Source organism: Myotis brandtii, unplaced genomic scaffold, assembly GCF_000412655.1.
Source record: "Myotis brandtii unplaced genomic scaffold, ASM41265v1 scaffold1480, whole genome shotgun sequence".
NCBI classification, from domain to species: Eukaryota; Metazoa; Chordata; class Mammalia; order Chiroptera; family Vespertilionidae; genus Myotis; species Myotis brandtii.
Window position 1 is genome coordinate 112,325 of NW_005355348.1, and position 13,671 is coordinate 125,995.

Here is a 13,671-nt window from a genome sequence, read left to right on the forward strand (position 1 = left end):
ATCTGGGAATGGCTGAAGGCATTTCCCCAAACCTGAATAGGATACATTAAATTGATACCTGGCTGCCAGACAGCTAAAAGGCATCTTAATCTACATGTTATTGCTTCCTACTGGCCAAACACCTGAACAGCCAGTTGGCTAATTCCCCCATTCTGACAATGTTTCTGTATACCCTTTGAAGTGTATATCTCTGCCTCGCCTCAGGACAAGTTGTGTTAATAAAAAGCATGGGATCCTGGGGACGAGGAGAACCTAAGGCCTTAGACTTAACACCTTAGATCTTAGCTCCTTTAGCTAAGCTCTTCTGACCCCCAAATGCCTTTCAAAATTATATCTCGTCTCCGGACTCTTTATTAGTCTCTGGATTCCTATGTCATCTACGCACAGCCTTTTCCAGATTCCTGAACCTTTCTTAATGCTGGGACAAGAACCCCGGCATATATGGTGACTAAAAATGAGTTGACTTGGATGATGGGCAATATATAGATCTTGTAACTTAGAAATTTACACCTGAAACCTATTTGATCCTGTTAACAATGTCACCACAATAAATTTAATAATAAATAAGTAAATAAATAAATAATAATTGGACTGATTCAACTCAATTAATGTCATGTCCTATTAACTCATTTCCTTCAATAAACATTTATCAAACACCTACTATGTGCTAGGAAATAGTCTAAGCACTACCAATAGAGCAAAGAACAAAAGTACCTATCCCCTTGGATTTATATTTTGGCAGGAAAAAAAAGACAATTAAAAATTAAATACATAGATAGATATATAGATGTCAGTTGATGATTTCACTACGGATAAAAATAGGCAAAGGAGGGGAATAGGGCAGTATGGGGAGTGCTTTTATAATAGAATTGATGAGAAATTTTTGCTGATAGATTGATCAGAACGCTAAAGAAGGTGAATGAGCAAACCATGAAGGTTTGGGGGTGAGGATATTCCAGGTAGAGATAACACAAGATAAAAGCTCTGAGGTGTGAATTCACTTTGTCTTTAACCTGAGTTTTTGGGGGATGGAGCAAGGGGAGTGGTATGTGTAGTAGGGCCTTATGAGCCATAGGACTCTGGTTATCATTCTGAATGAGATAAGTAATTGGAGTTTGAACAGGAGAACAACAAAATCTGGCTTACATTGTTAAGAGATCACTCTGGCTGCTTTATTGTTAATACACTTAAAACTCTCAAGGATATAACCAGGATTATTTTTGCAATAATCCAAGCAAGAAATGATGGTGACTTAGAGGAGGGTGATAAAGGTAGAAGTAATGAGACGTTATATTCTGGATGTATTGAAATGATGCATGGTGACATATTCAGGGCTATAAATAACCCTCACATTTAGAGATTATAAAAATAGTGCACATAATGCAGAGCTTTAATAGGAAAATAAAAGAATTATGAAAGGTACTAATACAGTAAATGTACATTTGGTCACCAAATTTAGTAAGAACTCTAGAATAAGGAGGCATTTGAAGCTTTAAGATGGGAGTCTGTGGGAAATAAAAAGAAATCATCTCTAACACAGAAAGTAGAAAGCTACGGGACTCAATAGTGCAAATAGTAGTAACAGCTAAAATGTTGTTATAACCCAGTAGGAATTATTATGTGAAGAAAAAACAAAATATTCTCTATTTAATTTTTTTGAAGCTAAGTCGTTGACCTCTCAATACAACCTCACCAAAACACATCCAAAATTGCAAATAAAGAGCAAAATACTAGAGCTAAGTATATATTAGTTTCTGTGTTTAGCCAAAAAAAAAAAAAAAATACCAACTCAGTACTGTCAGACCTGCATGTACCAAAAGACAAAATGTCTCTCTGTTATGGTTGGCTACACTGGCAACTTACCAATGGCAGGCCAGATTGCACTTGGGCAAAGATGCAGATGTAGTTCCTAAAGCATACTTCAGCCACTTCTACTACAATGAATGGCGGATGCTACAAGGAAGAAGTTCTCCTTCTGTGTCATATGCATTTATTCTGCCAAGACATCTAGAGCTGTGATAGAAAACTATGTGTACTCTACTGAACACCCACAAAGATGAACATTGCAATATTACAGGCAAGTGTCAGCTTTACCACTATTTAAGAAGTTTCCTCTGCATATCTAAAATGTTAGGCAGAGAAAAATTTAATCCTCCTTAGCCTCTCTTTATAGGTTTATAACCAGGGTAAATTAAAAGTGAGAAGTATTTATCTCTGAAAGAGCTAAGAATTTTCAATACTATAGTAAAACTCTGCTGTCATTGACACCTACTAATTATCAAAACTTCAGCAAAAAGACAATTGCAAATTCCTCCCACTCCTACTCATGGCCAATAGATAAAGATTTCTTATAATCAAAGTTTTACAGGACCAAGTGAGGAGCAGGAAAGCATTTGAAGCAATAGTCAGATGATTCCTTGAATACTAGAACATAGAGAACCATGGCATTCCATCAACACTCTCCAAAACCTGAAGCAAGATATGCTTCAATCTAGAATTTAAGAGAAAACAGCATTGGAGCGTCAATAAGTGAAATGGTATAAGCAAAGGAAATGTAACGGTAAGGGACCTATATTATCTGCTGTATGAGCAAAGCAGTACAAACGTCTCACAACCAGTAAGATTTAATGGAACATTGTTTAACTGTTGCCAACCTTTGTTTATGGCATAAACTACTAATATATGAGAATAATAACCTCATTTAAAAGTAATCAAAAATTTTTATTAAAAAGGCACACATAGGCCCCCCAAAAATTTTCTTGTTGAGGTGATTACATATTCCAGTTCTTTGCATCCTGATCTGCACACCAGCTCATTTTTAATAGTTTATATTTAATAACTACTTTCTTTCAAAGAGAATTTATATTAAATATCTCTACAAGTCATTTCAACAGAAACTACATGGTAGAAAAAGCAACAATAAAGTCTAATTAACTATTTTGGCTGGATAATTTACCTGGATGAGTATCTGTCACATGAAATACCAAAACAAATCAATCATGAATTGTGATGAAGTTTTCTGATATGTATTATGTCCTTTTGGGATTGAACCAAGAACTGTTTTGCAGAAATATATTAGCAATGACCAGAGGTAGGAGCAAAGACAGAATATATCCAAAATATATCCCCAATATGTGCACCTTTCTTATAAGACTTATCAAAATGCATGGAAATAGGCCTTTTTCAATCTCTCTCAGTAAGCCAGTGGTCTTATTGAGGATGCTTAAGTAAAGCCCCCAACAACAAAGAAGTATCTAACCCCAAATGTCAATAGTGCCAAGGCTGAGAAGCCCTGCATTAAACTATATGTTTCTCCAGGGAAAAGTCAAAGTCTTTCATATTATTCTATTCCTCCAGGTTCCCCAGCACCATTCCCGTCATACAGTGTGCCTCTAATTAGTGTTTGTTGGAGGGGTGAATGAGTAAGTGGATGGATGGATGGATGGATGGATGGATGGATGGATGGATGACTGGGTTAAGAGAGGGAAGAATGATGAATAAATGGACAGACAAAAGATAGGTGAGAATAAAGCAAAGGAAGAAATATTTCTAAACAATTGCTAACAAGTCATTTTTATAAGCATTATGAGCTAATAATGACCACACTTCATAAAAATGTAAACTTTATGGAAGAATTCATTATCTCTACACACACACACACACACACACACACACACACACACACACACACACCATATACCTAATGTACTCCCTAATTTGGTAGTTAGAATTAGACTTTTTCTAGGCACCCACGTGATACATCTTGGAAGCAACATACTAATGTCCCCAGTCTTAAGCAATAAGAAATTACAACTCTTTCACATCCTTATGTAAATTACTTTTTCTTATCACTTTTTGGGAGTAGTAGCTAACACAAATATAGGTATTTAAGCCACTGGGATTTTAGATAGTATAAAAAGCCAAATAAATTTGGAACAGTATAATAAGCCTAAAGGAGATGCATCAAACTTTTGGATAAAGAAACAAGAAAAATATGGAGTCTAAAAATGGGTCTGATAATCTAAAAAGGGAAAGAAAGCAAAGCAAAGACCTGAATACCAGAACACATTAACGTGTTTATGGTTTGTGTCTTCAGGGTTTCAAAAACAAAAGTGACTTCTGGTTGAATACACAAAACTGGATGAAGGCATCTCCCAGCCCCCTGAAAGAGTGATAAGAGCCCATTTTTGCTCCAAGTAGATTGAGTATGTTCTACAAGAACACTGAATCTTTTGTTCTCCAGGATTTTCATTTACCACCAAACTTTTCTTAATTAATGGCCATGGAAGTTATAATGATTCTAACATTCACTCTAAACATCGTCATTTCTTTTTCAGACTTACATGGATTTGGTCAGTCCCCCAGGAGAGATTCTCGTTTATTTTCAATTTTATAGTTGAAGAAAGTAGAGAGAATTAGTGTGCTACTAATAAACCTACAGAAATAAACCAGTAAATATGTAAATGAATTTCTGGCCTGGCATATATAATACATCAGTTGGCATATCTAAATCATGAATAATATACACTATTTGAGAATTCAGTACCTCTGTTTAGCCATTCTTATGCTTTATCACTCTAGAGTCCAAAACGTTTTTCCTGCTTCCAACTGAACTCTTTAGTTCTTTATTTTAAGTCTATATCCACTTGTCTGTTGCTCTGTGAAAGTAAAATAAAGATATTATTAAGAACTATTTTAAATAAATCCTTACAGTACTTGATTGACTTAAGTAACCACATTTGTCTCTTTCTTCTTATGATCAATTTCCATATTCCTAGATTCCTAAATTTGTTATTTTCTTCTAACTTAATTTGACATTGTGGTGGCCAAAAGTAGATATGAAGGAAAAAACAACTAAATGCCCAACAAATAAAGATATTTTTCTATGTAACAGTCAAAAATGATGGTAGATATGTCAATAGACATGCAGGTGGGGTCAAGTACATTCTCAGGAAGACACTTTACCAGTCAATCCTTCTCCAAACTCTGTGCATCATTTGGTTCTGGTCTCAAGAAATACCTGAAGTGAATTTCTTCCTTTTTTAGCTTCTCTGTAAATACAGAAATAAAATAGAGTAAGTGGTCTTAATTTCTAACATCTGTGAATTATTAATTTCCCTTCACTCCAATAAAAAAAAGTTAATGAGATAAAAAGTAAATAACTCTTCTTCTAAGTCATCATTTGAAACACCAAATCCCTTGCCTATGATCCTGACTCCTCTCCTCCATAGCTTTAGTTTTACCTTGGAAACCTGAGACACACTTCTAGCACCAAGTAAAAGTAAAAGTCAGTTATTTGCTTTTCTCAACAGTCATATAGCTCCTTATACACTCCCTAATGTGATCTGTTCCTTTTCCCTACATTATAACCTACCTAACCACACAAAAATTGAATTGATATCTGCAAATGAAGATTCTATCATTAACACTATTTTTCTGAAACTGAACTGAATATAACAATTCAAAATTTTTTCCTGTTGTTATCTTGACTTTTCATCTTTCCACCTACCTGTTCTTAGACCACAGAATCTTCAGAGAACTAGAATACATTGATAACTGAGCTTCTGCTTATACCAATACTATTATATAAAAAGTTGAAAATTTTTTAAAGGCAATTAATTGACAGCACTGGAGAATAGTAATCCAGTGCTGCTGCACAGACTGGATTTGCTAACTTAGCTCAGGTGGTCAAGGGAATTGTCCCTGGAAACCAGTTGGTTTGGTAAGAACAACTGAAAGGAAAATCTTATAATGAGTCACTGGAGATGAAACAAAACGGAAGCTGGATGTTTTAAGAGCATCTCCTTTGACAATTTTACCTGTCAATTCTAGATTCACTTACTGGTGGTTTAAAATGAGGCAGAATACCTGGGGAGTGTGAAGACATTTAAACAAAGTCATGCAGATTTTACTATAAATTTCAATAAGGTTAAGCACACATAAGCTAAAGATGCAGGAGAAATTGCTTAAGCATCTTTCACATTTATAAACAATGGCATGGGTGAAAATAACAGGGTGAATTGTTATTCATGTTGGGTGTCAAGGTAACTGAGATCTCAGGGGTGAGGAGGAGCCAGCATGGAAGACAAAGAGGCATTGAGAATGCTTCTAGGAAAAGGAACAGCAGATCAGGCCTGGAGGCAGGTAGGAGTTGTGCATTTTTTACCCTTCAAAACCTGCTCAAAGCTCTCCTTTTCCAGAAACCTCCTAGTATTGACCCCAGTGCATATCGATTCTTCCATATCTTTTTGGCATTTTCAGGACCCCCATCCAAGCAAACCCAGCAATAAAATGTGCATAAAAATAAAACCAATCAAATATTACTTTATTTTTTAAATGATACCTTTACATTGAATAGATGCTTACAAAAAAATGAAACTAGGCCACCTTCTTATACCATTTACAAAAATAAACTCAAAATGATGAAAGACTTAAATATAAGACTCAAAACCATAAAAATTTTAGAAGAAAACATAGGCAGTAAAATCTCAGACATTTCTCATAGCAATATTTTTTTTCTGGCACATCTCCTCAAGCAAGGGAAACAAAAGAAAAAATAAATAAATGGGACTACGTCAAACTAAAAAGTTTTTGCAAAGAAAGCCATTAACAAAATGAAAAGACAATCCACTGAATGGGAGAACATATTCACCAATTATATACCTGATAAGGAGCTAATATCTAAATTTTATTAAGAACTTATGCTATTCACCTCACCATGAGCCGGAAGCTGCTTGCAGGCCTCTCCTGGGGCTGCGGCCCGGAGCCAGGATACCAGAAGGGCCATCTGTGAGGAAGTTTCACCATTTGGTCTCCCCCTTTGTGGGGTAGCAGGTGGTCAATACAGGGGGCAGCAGTAAGAAGCTAAAACCTGCCAGCTTCCAGTCCCTGTGGATCCAGGACACACAGGTCCATGGAAAGAAATTATTCCTTAGATTTGATCCAGATGAAGAAACCAGGTCTGGCAACAACCCACTGCCAGAACCTCTATGAAAAGGAGAGAGGAAGGAAGAGGCTGGGGACCAAAAGCAGACCTTGGGCCTTGCCAGCAAGGAAATCTCAGACCAGTCCTCCCATTCCCACAGTGGAGACAATGGTTCAGAGTGTTTTGGGGGAGACAGCTCTGCAAGAGGTGCTGAGAAGTGGCTGTAGGTTGGTCCTGCACTTTGGCGGTGGCGGCTTCCTGGCATTTTATAATTTTCAGATGTCTTGCAGCCCAGTGCTCCAACTCACCTCTGACATCTTGTCTGAAAAGTCCCATCAAGGACAAGCCTTGGAAGCTCTGGGCCAGGAGCAACCTGTCTGATATACGCTGTTGGACCAAAGATACTTCTCAGGCTGAGGGAACATCATTTAGAATGAAGCCTTGTACAGAGCTGAGATCCATCCCCTTTCTCTCGGTTCACTCCTCAGACCTTAGCAAATTGAAATCCTCGTGGATCACGTGGTGGAGTTCAGTACAGGCTGGCTTCAGGGTAAGTTCCAGGGAAGACAGAATCACACACAGATCTACCAGAAAGAGCAGTGCCCTGCTGGGCACCAGGTCAGGAAGGAGGCCTTTGGGCCTCCAGGTGGCTTCCAGAGGCTCACCTGGTGGTGCCCACAGTGCCAGCATAGGTTGCCACACAATGAGCCAGACCAAGTCCAGCTTTCCTAAGGCACTCGGGCCCCTTCTTCACAAAACCTTGCCCTTCAGGGACCATGATGCCTGAGTGTAGAGAAATGAGATGTGGGCAAGGATTTGGACTAGAGGCAGGAATTAGAGGGGAGGTTGGGTCAGGAGGATATCGGTCCTGTTGATATTCATCTCACTGAAGTTATGTCTAAAGCAGAGTTTTCACAGGGTTAGACTATTTTTTTCAAGTGTTGGTTAATTCTTCCTATCTAATTCTGCCATTGTGAAAGATAAGAAAAGTTATGTTGACATTAAGAGAAAAGCCTCCCAGAACAACAGTGGGTTCATGAAAATATAAGTCTGTGAAAATAGCTGTGCCCCAACATGGCTGTTTAGTTTGTTTTGGGTTTTGAAACATTGGTTAGTTTTAAAGCCCTCCATTTGAGAATCAGGAACATGGAATTGTCTTTCTTCATCCCCTGGAGAGATCCAGGGATGAGGATGGAGTAGTACAAGGTTCATGCTCAGTTTCAGCCTCTTGCCTGGGTCCTTTCTCGTGGAATAGAGATACCAGGAGAAGGGGTGGGGGTGACCCAGGAGCTGGACACCTTTCTGGTGTACCCTGTGGGCTTTAGAACAGACCAATTTGTTTCCTCCTAAGGTGATATATTTGTGACCATTGCTATGTGGAACCAGCAGGAATCGAAGGTTGTGGAGACACAGTATAAAGGTGTTAGCAACAGCTGGAAGAAACTGAATAAAGACATCTAAATAAAGCTCTTTGTTTACTCATACTATTCAACACCAAAAGAACAAACAATCCAATTAAAAATGGGCAGGGCAGCCATGCAGGCCTGCCTAGCAGGCCTGTGACTTTGATTCTCAGCGCACTCACATGGGGACTATGATTCTTGGCACATGCGCGAGGGGACTATGATTCTCAGCATATGCGAGGACCATGATACTCAGCACACGCACATGTGCCCCCCACTGATACAAGGCGGCCGAACCAAGCACCCATAACTCTGATTCTCAGCACATGCACACAGGGAAACTCGGTGCACACACTCTGTGACTCTGATTCTCAGCACATGTGCAAGGTCCCCGCTGACCCAAGGTGGCCGCACCAAGCGCCCATGACTCTGATACTTGGTGTATGCACACCCGGGGGGGCTGCTGCTGACACCCAGCAGCCACGCCACCACCTGCTAGCAGGCCAACTCTCAGCACCCGTGGCTCCTGCTGATCCAAGGTAGCGATGAGTCTCGGTGCCTGAGCTCTTCAGTGACCCTTGGGTTGCACGACGCTCCCGATGCACCTGGCTCAGGCCCCAACAACTCGGCACTTGGACTCTTTGGTGATAGCAAAATTAGGGAGGCAACAAAACAATCCCCAAAGGCAGAAAAGGAGGACTCGCCAAGAAAGGAACTAAATTAAATGGAGGCATGCAATATGTCAGAAAAAGAATTCATAGTAATAGTCATACAGTTCATAAACCAGATGGGCGAGAAAATCAACAACCTATACAAAACTAAGGAGGAAATCAAAAGTGATATAGCTACAATCAAAAACATGATGGAAGGTTCAACAGTAGACTAGGAGAAGCAGAGGGCCGAATTAGTGAGTTAGAAGATAAGGTAGAAAAACAAGCCCAATCTGAACAGCAATTGAAGAAAAAAATTAAAATGCAGGAGGAAAGCGTAAGGGAATTTTGGGACAACATGAAATAAAACAACATCCGCATAATAGTGGTGCCAGAAGGACAAGAAGAGCAGCAAGGATTAGAGAACATATTTGAAGAAATAATGACAGAAAACTTTCCTGATATGGGGGAGAAAAAAGTCACACATGCACAGAGAGTCCCAAACAAGATGAACCCAAAGAGACCCACCCCAAGACACATTGCAATTATAATGGCAAATGTTAACAACAAAGAAAGAATCTTAAAGACTGCAAGAGAGAGACAGAGAGTCACCTACAAATTATCTTCCATCAGATTATCAAATGATTTCTCAACAGAAACATATCAAGCTAGAAGAGAATGGAATGAAGTATACAAAGTGATGCAAAGCAAAGGACTGAATCCAAGAATACTCTACCCAGGAAGACTATCAATCAAAATTGAAGGGGAAATCAGGAAATCAGGAGTGCAGACAAAAAAAAAGGCTAAGGGAGTTTATCACTACCAAGCCAGCAATACAAGAAATGCTAAAGGGAATGCTGCAAAAAGAAGAAATAGAAAGGGAGGAAGGAAAACAGGCATAAAGAATATAAATGGCTACAAAACAAGTACCTAACAATAACAACATTAAATGAAAATGGACTATATGCTCCATCAAAAGACATTGAGTGATTGAATGGATAAGAAAATATGACCCATATATATGCTGTCTACAAGAGACCCACATCAGAACAAGGGACTCACACAGACTGAAAATGAAGGGATAGAAAAATATTTTTCAGGCAAAGGAAATTTTAAAAAAAAACTTGGGGTAGCAATATTTATATCTGACAAAATAGACCTCAAAGTGAAGGCCATTACAAGAGACAAGGAAGGCCACTTCATAATTCTAAAGGGACCAATACAACAAGAGGATATAACTCTGATAAAAATATATGCACCCAATAGAGGTGCACCCAAATACATTTAAAAAAAAATTCTGGAAGATATAGGGGAGAGATTGACAGCAATAAAATCATAGTAGGAGACGTTAATACTCCATTAACATCACTGGATAAATACTCTAGACAAAAAAAAAATCAGCAAAGAAACAGCAATCCTAAACAACTCGCTAGTCCAGATGGACTTAATCAACATCTTCAGAACATTCCACCCAAAGCTAAAGAATATACATTCTTCTCAAGTACACATGGGACATTCTCAAACATAAACCACATATTGGGATACAAGCAAAGTCTCTCCAAATTCCAGAAGATTGAAATCATATGAAGCATCTTCTTAGATCACAATGGCATAATACTAAAAATAAAATACAATATAAACAATCACAGCAGTCCCAGCAAAAACAACAAAAAAAATCACAGACATTCCAGAAAACTGGGATCTTAAGCCAGCGAAAGGAATGACATTTCAATTTTTCATTTTTATTTTTTTATTATTATCTTGTTAGCTTTTTTTTTTTTTTTTTTTGTTTTTTTTTCCCTTTTTTTTTTTGTTCTTTTTTTTTTTTTTTTGATTAAAAAACCAGCTCTGAGACTCCGCGGAGTTCTGGAAGGTGGAACCCTGCGAGTTCCCACAGCCTCCCAGGCTCTTGTTTACACACTTCCTCTTAAATCTGTGAGTTTGATTGTTGATCCCGGTGCATGTGATTGCCCAATTGGGGTCGCTAGCGGAGCTTGTAGGGGAAGATTGTTTTTGGGGAGCCTGGAAAACAGAGCTGAGAGTGGCGACTGGTGAAACAGATCTGGGCGGAGCTGGTTCAGGTACAATAGAGAACTCCTGGTCAGAGAGGACTTAAAGCCTTGGAGGTCAATCCAGACACACTGCCACCCAGAGGCAGAGCCACGAACTGACTCTTCTGTACATACAAATACAGCAGTAAGGGGAACCAATACGGCCTGCCTTAAAATCAGGACTGTGGCTTACAACACGGAGGAACAGTGTATCAGAGGGAAATTCAACATTCTCCTGAATTCCGGGCGTGCCAAAAAGAAGAGTAGAAGATCTGAAGCACCTGCATTACTGCACATTTTTATTTTTATTTTTTTTAATTACTTTTTCACCTTTTAACTAAGAAAACATTGTTTTTCTTTTTTTTTTTTCCCATCACCTGATTTTACCCTTTCAACTACTACATTTTTATTTTTAACTAGTATTATTACCGCTACCATTTTACCATTTTTTAAAGTGTCATTTTCTTTTCTTTTATTTTTTTTATTTTTTTATTTTGGGACTAATGTCCTCCATTCTATTTTCATCGTTCCTTTAGCAACATTTTTCTCTACCTCAATTTGCCTCTGTGCTAAACCCTCTTCCCCACTTTTTCCCTTTTGTTGTCCTGTTTCTCTTACCCTACTCCAGCTTTAGATTTTCCCTATTCTTTTTACCCCCTGTCAAAATTTCACCCTACTTATATACCCTATGTCCAATCCCCTGCTCTAAATCCTTATACACCTTTCCCTTATCTTCCTTCACTATCCAAATTTTTTTCTTCTTCTTCTTCTTTTCTCTCTCTATTGTTTATTGTTGTTTGCTCGATTGACGAGTATATTGGGGGTTTTTTTAGGATCGTTTGTGAGGTTAGTCTGCTTATTCTTTTTATTTTTCTCCCCCCGCCCCCCGGTTATTTCTGTGCTTCTGTTTTCCCTTGCGTCGCTTGATATTATTGGTTGTTTGTAGTTTGTATTCATCTCCAGGAATCTGCTGCTGTAAATTGTTGGTATTAGTGGCGGTTCTATAGGAGTTTTCTCCTCATATAAATAGTCTCTTCCCCTCTTATACTTCACTCTCTTTTCTCTCTTACTTTTTTTTTCTTTTTTTCCTCTTCTTTTTTTTCCCTCCCTTTTTCCAATTTTATTTTTGCACTCCTTTTTTTTTCTTTTTTCTTTCTTTCTTTTTTCTCTTCTACCTTTTTCTCTTCTTTCTTCCTTATCTCCTAACTCTCTTAGCTCGGGTGGCCACCTTTATTTGGGGTTATTGATATCGTAAATACATTCGTGTTCAGTGCCTGGTACGTTGTGCCTTGTTGTGTTGTATTTTGTGCCTTTAAATCAACGCAGCAGATTCAAGCAACAGCGGCCTCCTGATCTCCACACGCTCTGTCTGGGGAACAGTTACTGTGTGTGAAGCCTCCCTCCACCTGCCAGAAGAGCCACCACAGCTGTGAACAGCACCCACCAGAGGCCCTGCTATCAACGGAGGAGCCACTGCTACCACAACCGCCCAAGGAGCAACCACAGCCCGAGGAGCCACTGCCACCCAGGGAGCAGCCACTGAACGACTCAACAACTAGATATGTCAGTGAGATCAAACATGGGTAGACAAAGAAACCCCCAAAGGAAAGAGAAGGAGGACTCGCCAGAAAAGCAGCTAAGTGAGACAGAGGCATGCAACATGACGGAAAAAGAATTCAGAATAAGGGTCTTAGAGTACATGCACCGGTCGGAGGAAAAAATCAATACCATATGCAAGAAGCTAGAAGAAACAGATGAAAAAATCAACAACTTAAGTAAGGCCCAAGAAGAAATGAAGAGTGATATAGCTGCCATAAAAAACTCCATTGAAAGTATCAACAGTAGACTAGGAGAAGCGGAGGACCGAATTAGTGAATTAGAAGACAAGGAAGCAAAACACACCCAAACTATACTGCAAATGGAGAAAAAAATTAAAAGACAGGAGGAGAGCCTAAGGGAGCTTTGGGACAACATGAAACGAAACAACATACGAATAATAGGGGTGCCAGAACAACAGAAAGATGAACATGGATTAGAAAACCTATTCGAAGAAATAATATCAGAAAACTTCCCTGAGGTGGGGAAGAAAAAAGTCACACAAGCCCAGAGAGTCCCAAACAAGGTGAATCCGAAAAGACCCACACCAAGACACATCATAATTACCATGGCAAATGTTCAGGACAAAGAGAGAATCTTACAGGCTGCAAGAGAGAGACGGAAAGTTACATACAAGGGATCTCCCATTAGATTATCAAATGATTTCTCAACAGAAACACATCAGGCCAGAAAAGAATGGACGGAAATTTACAAAGTGATGCAAAGCAAAGGACTGAATCCAAGAATACTCTATCCAGCAAGGCTTTCATTCAAAATTGAAGGGGAAATAAGAAGCTTCACAGACAAAAAAAGGCTAAGGGAGTTTATCACCACCAAGCCAGCCATGCAAGAAATGCTAAAGGGACTGGTGTAAAAAGAAGAAATAACAAGCTCAGAAAGAAAACAGCCACACACAAAAAAAGAAATGGCTACAAACAAGTACCTTTCAATAATAACTTTAAATGTAAACGGACTAAATGCTCCAACCAAAAGACATCGAGTGGCTGAATGGATAAAAAAACATGACCCATACATCTGCTGTCTAC

General features: G+C 38.8%; 1 pseudogene; it reads left to right on the plus strand.

The window, feature by feature from the left end:
- The first annotated feature begins 6,078 nt into the window (after positions 1 to 6,078).
- LOC102252271 lies at positions 6,079 to 7,657 on the plus strand (annotated as a pseudogene).
- The last annotated feature ends 6,014 nt before the right edge of the window (positions 7,658 to 13,671 follow it).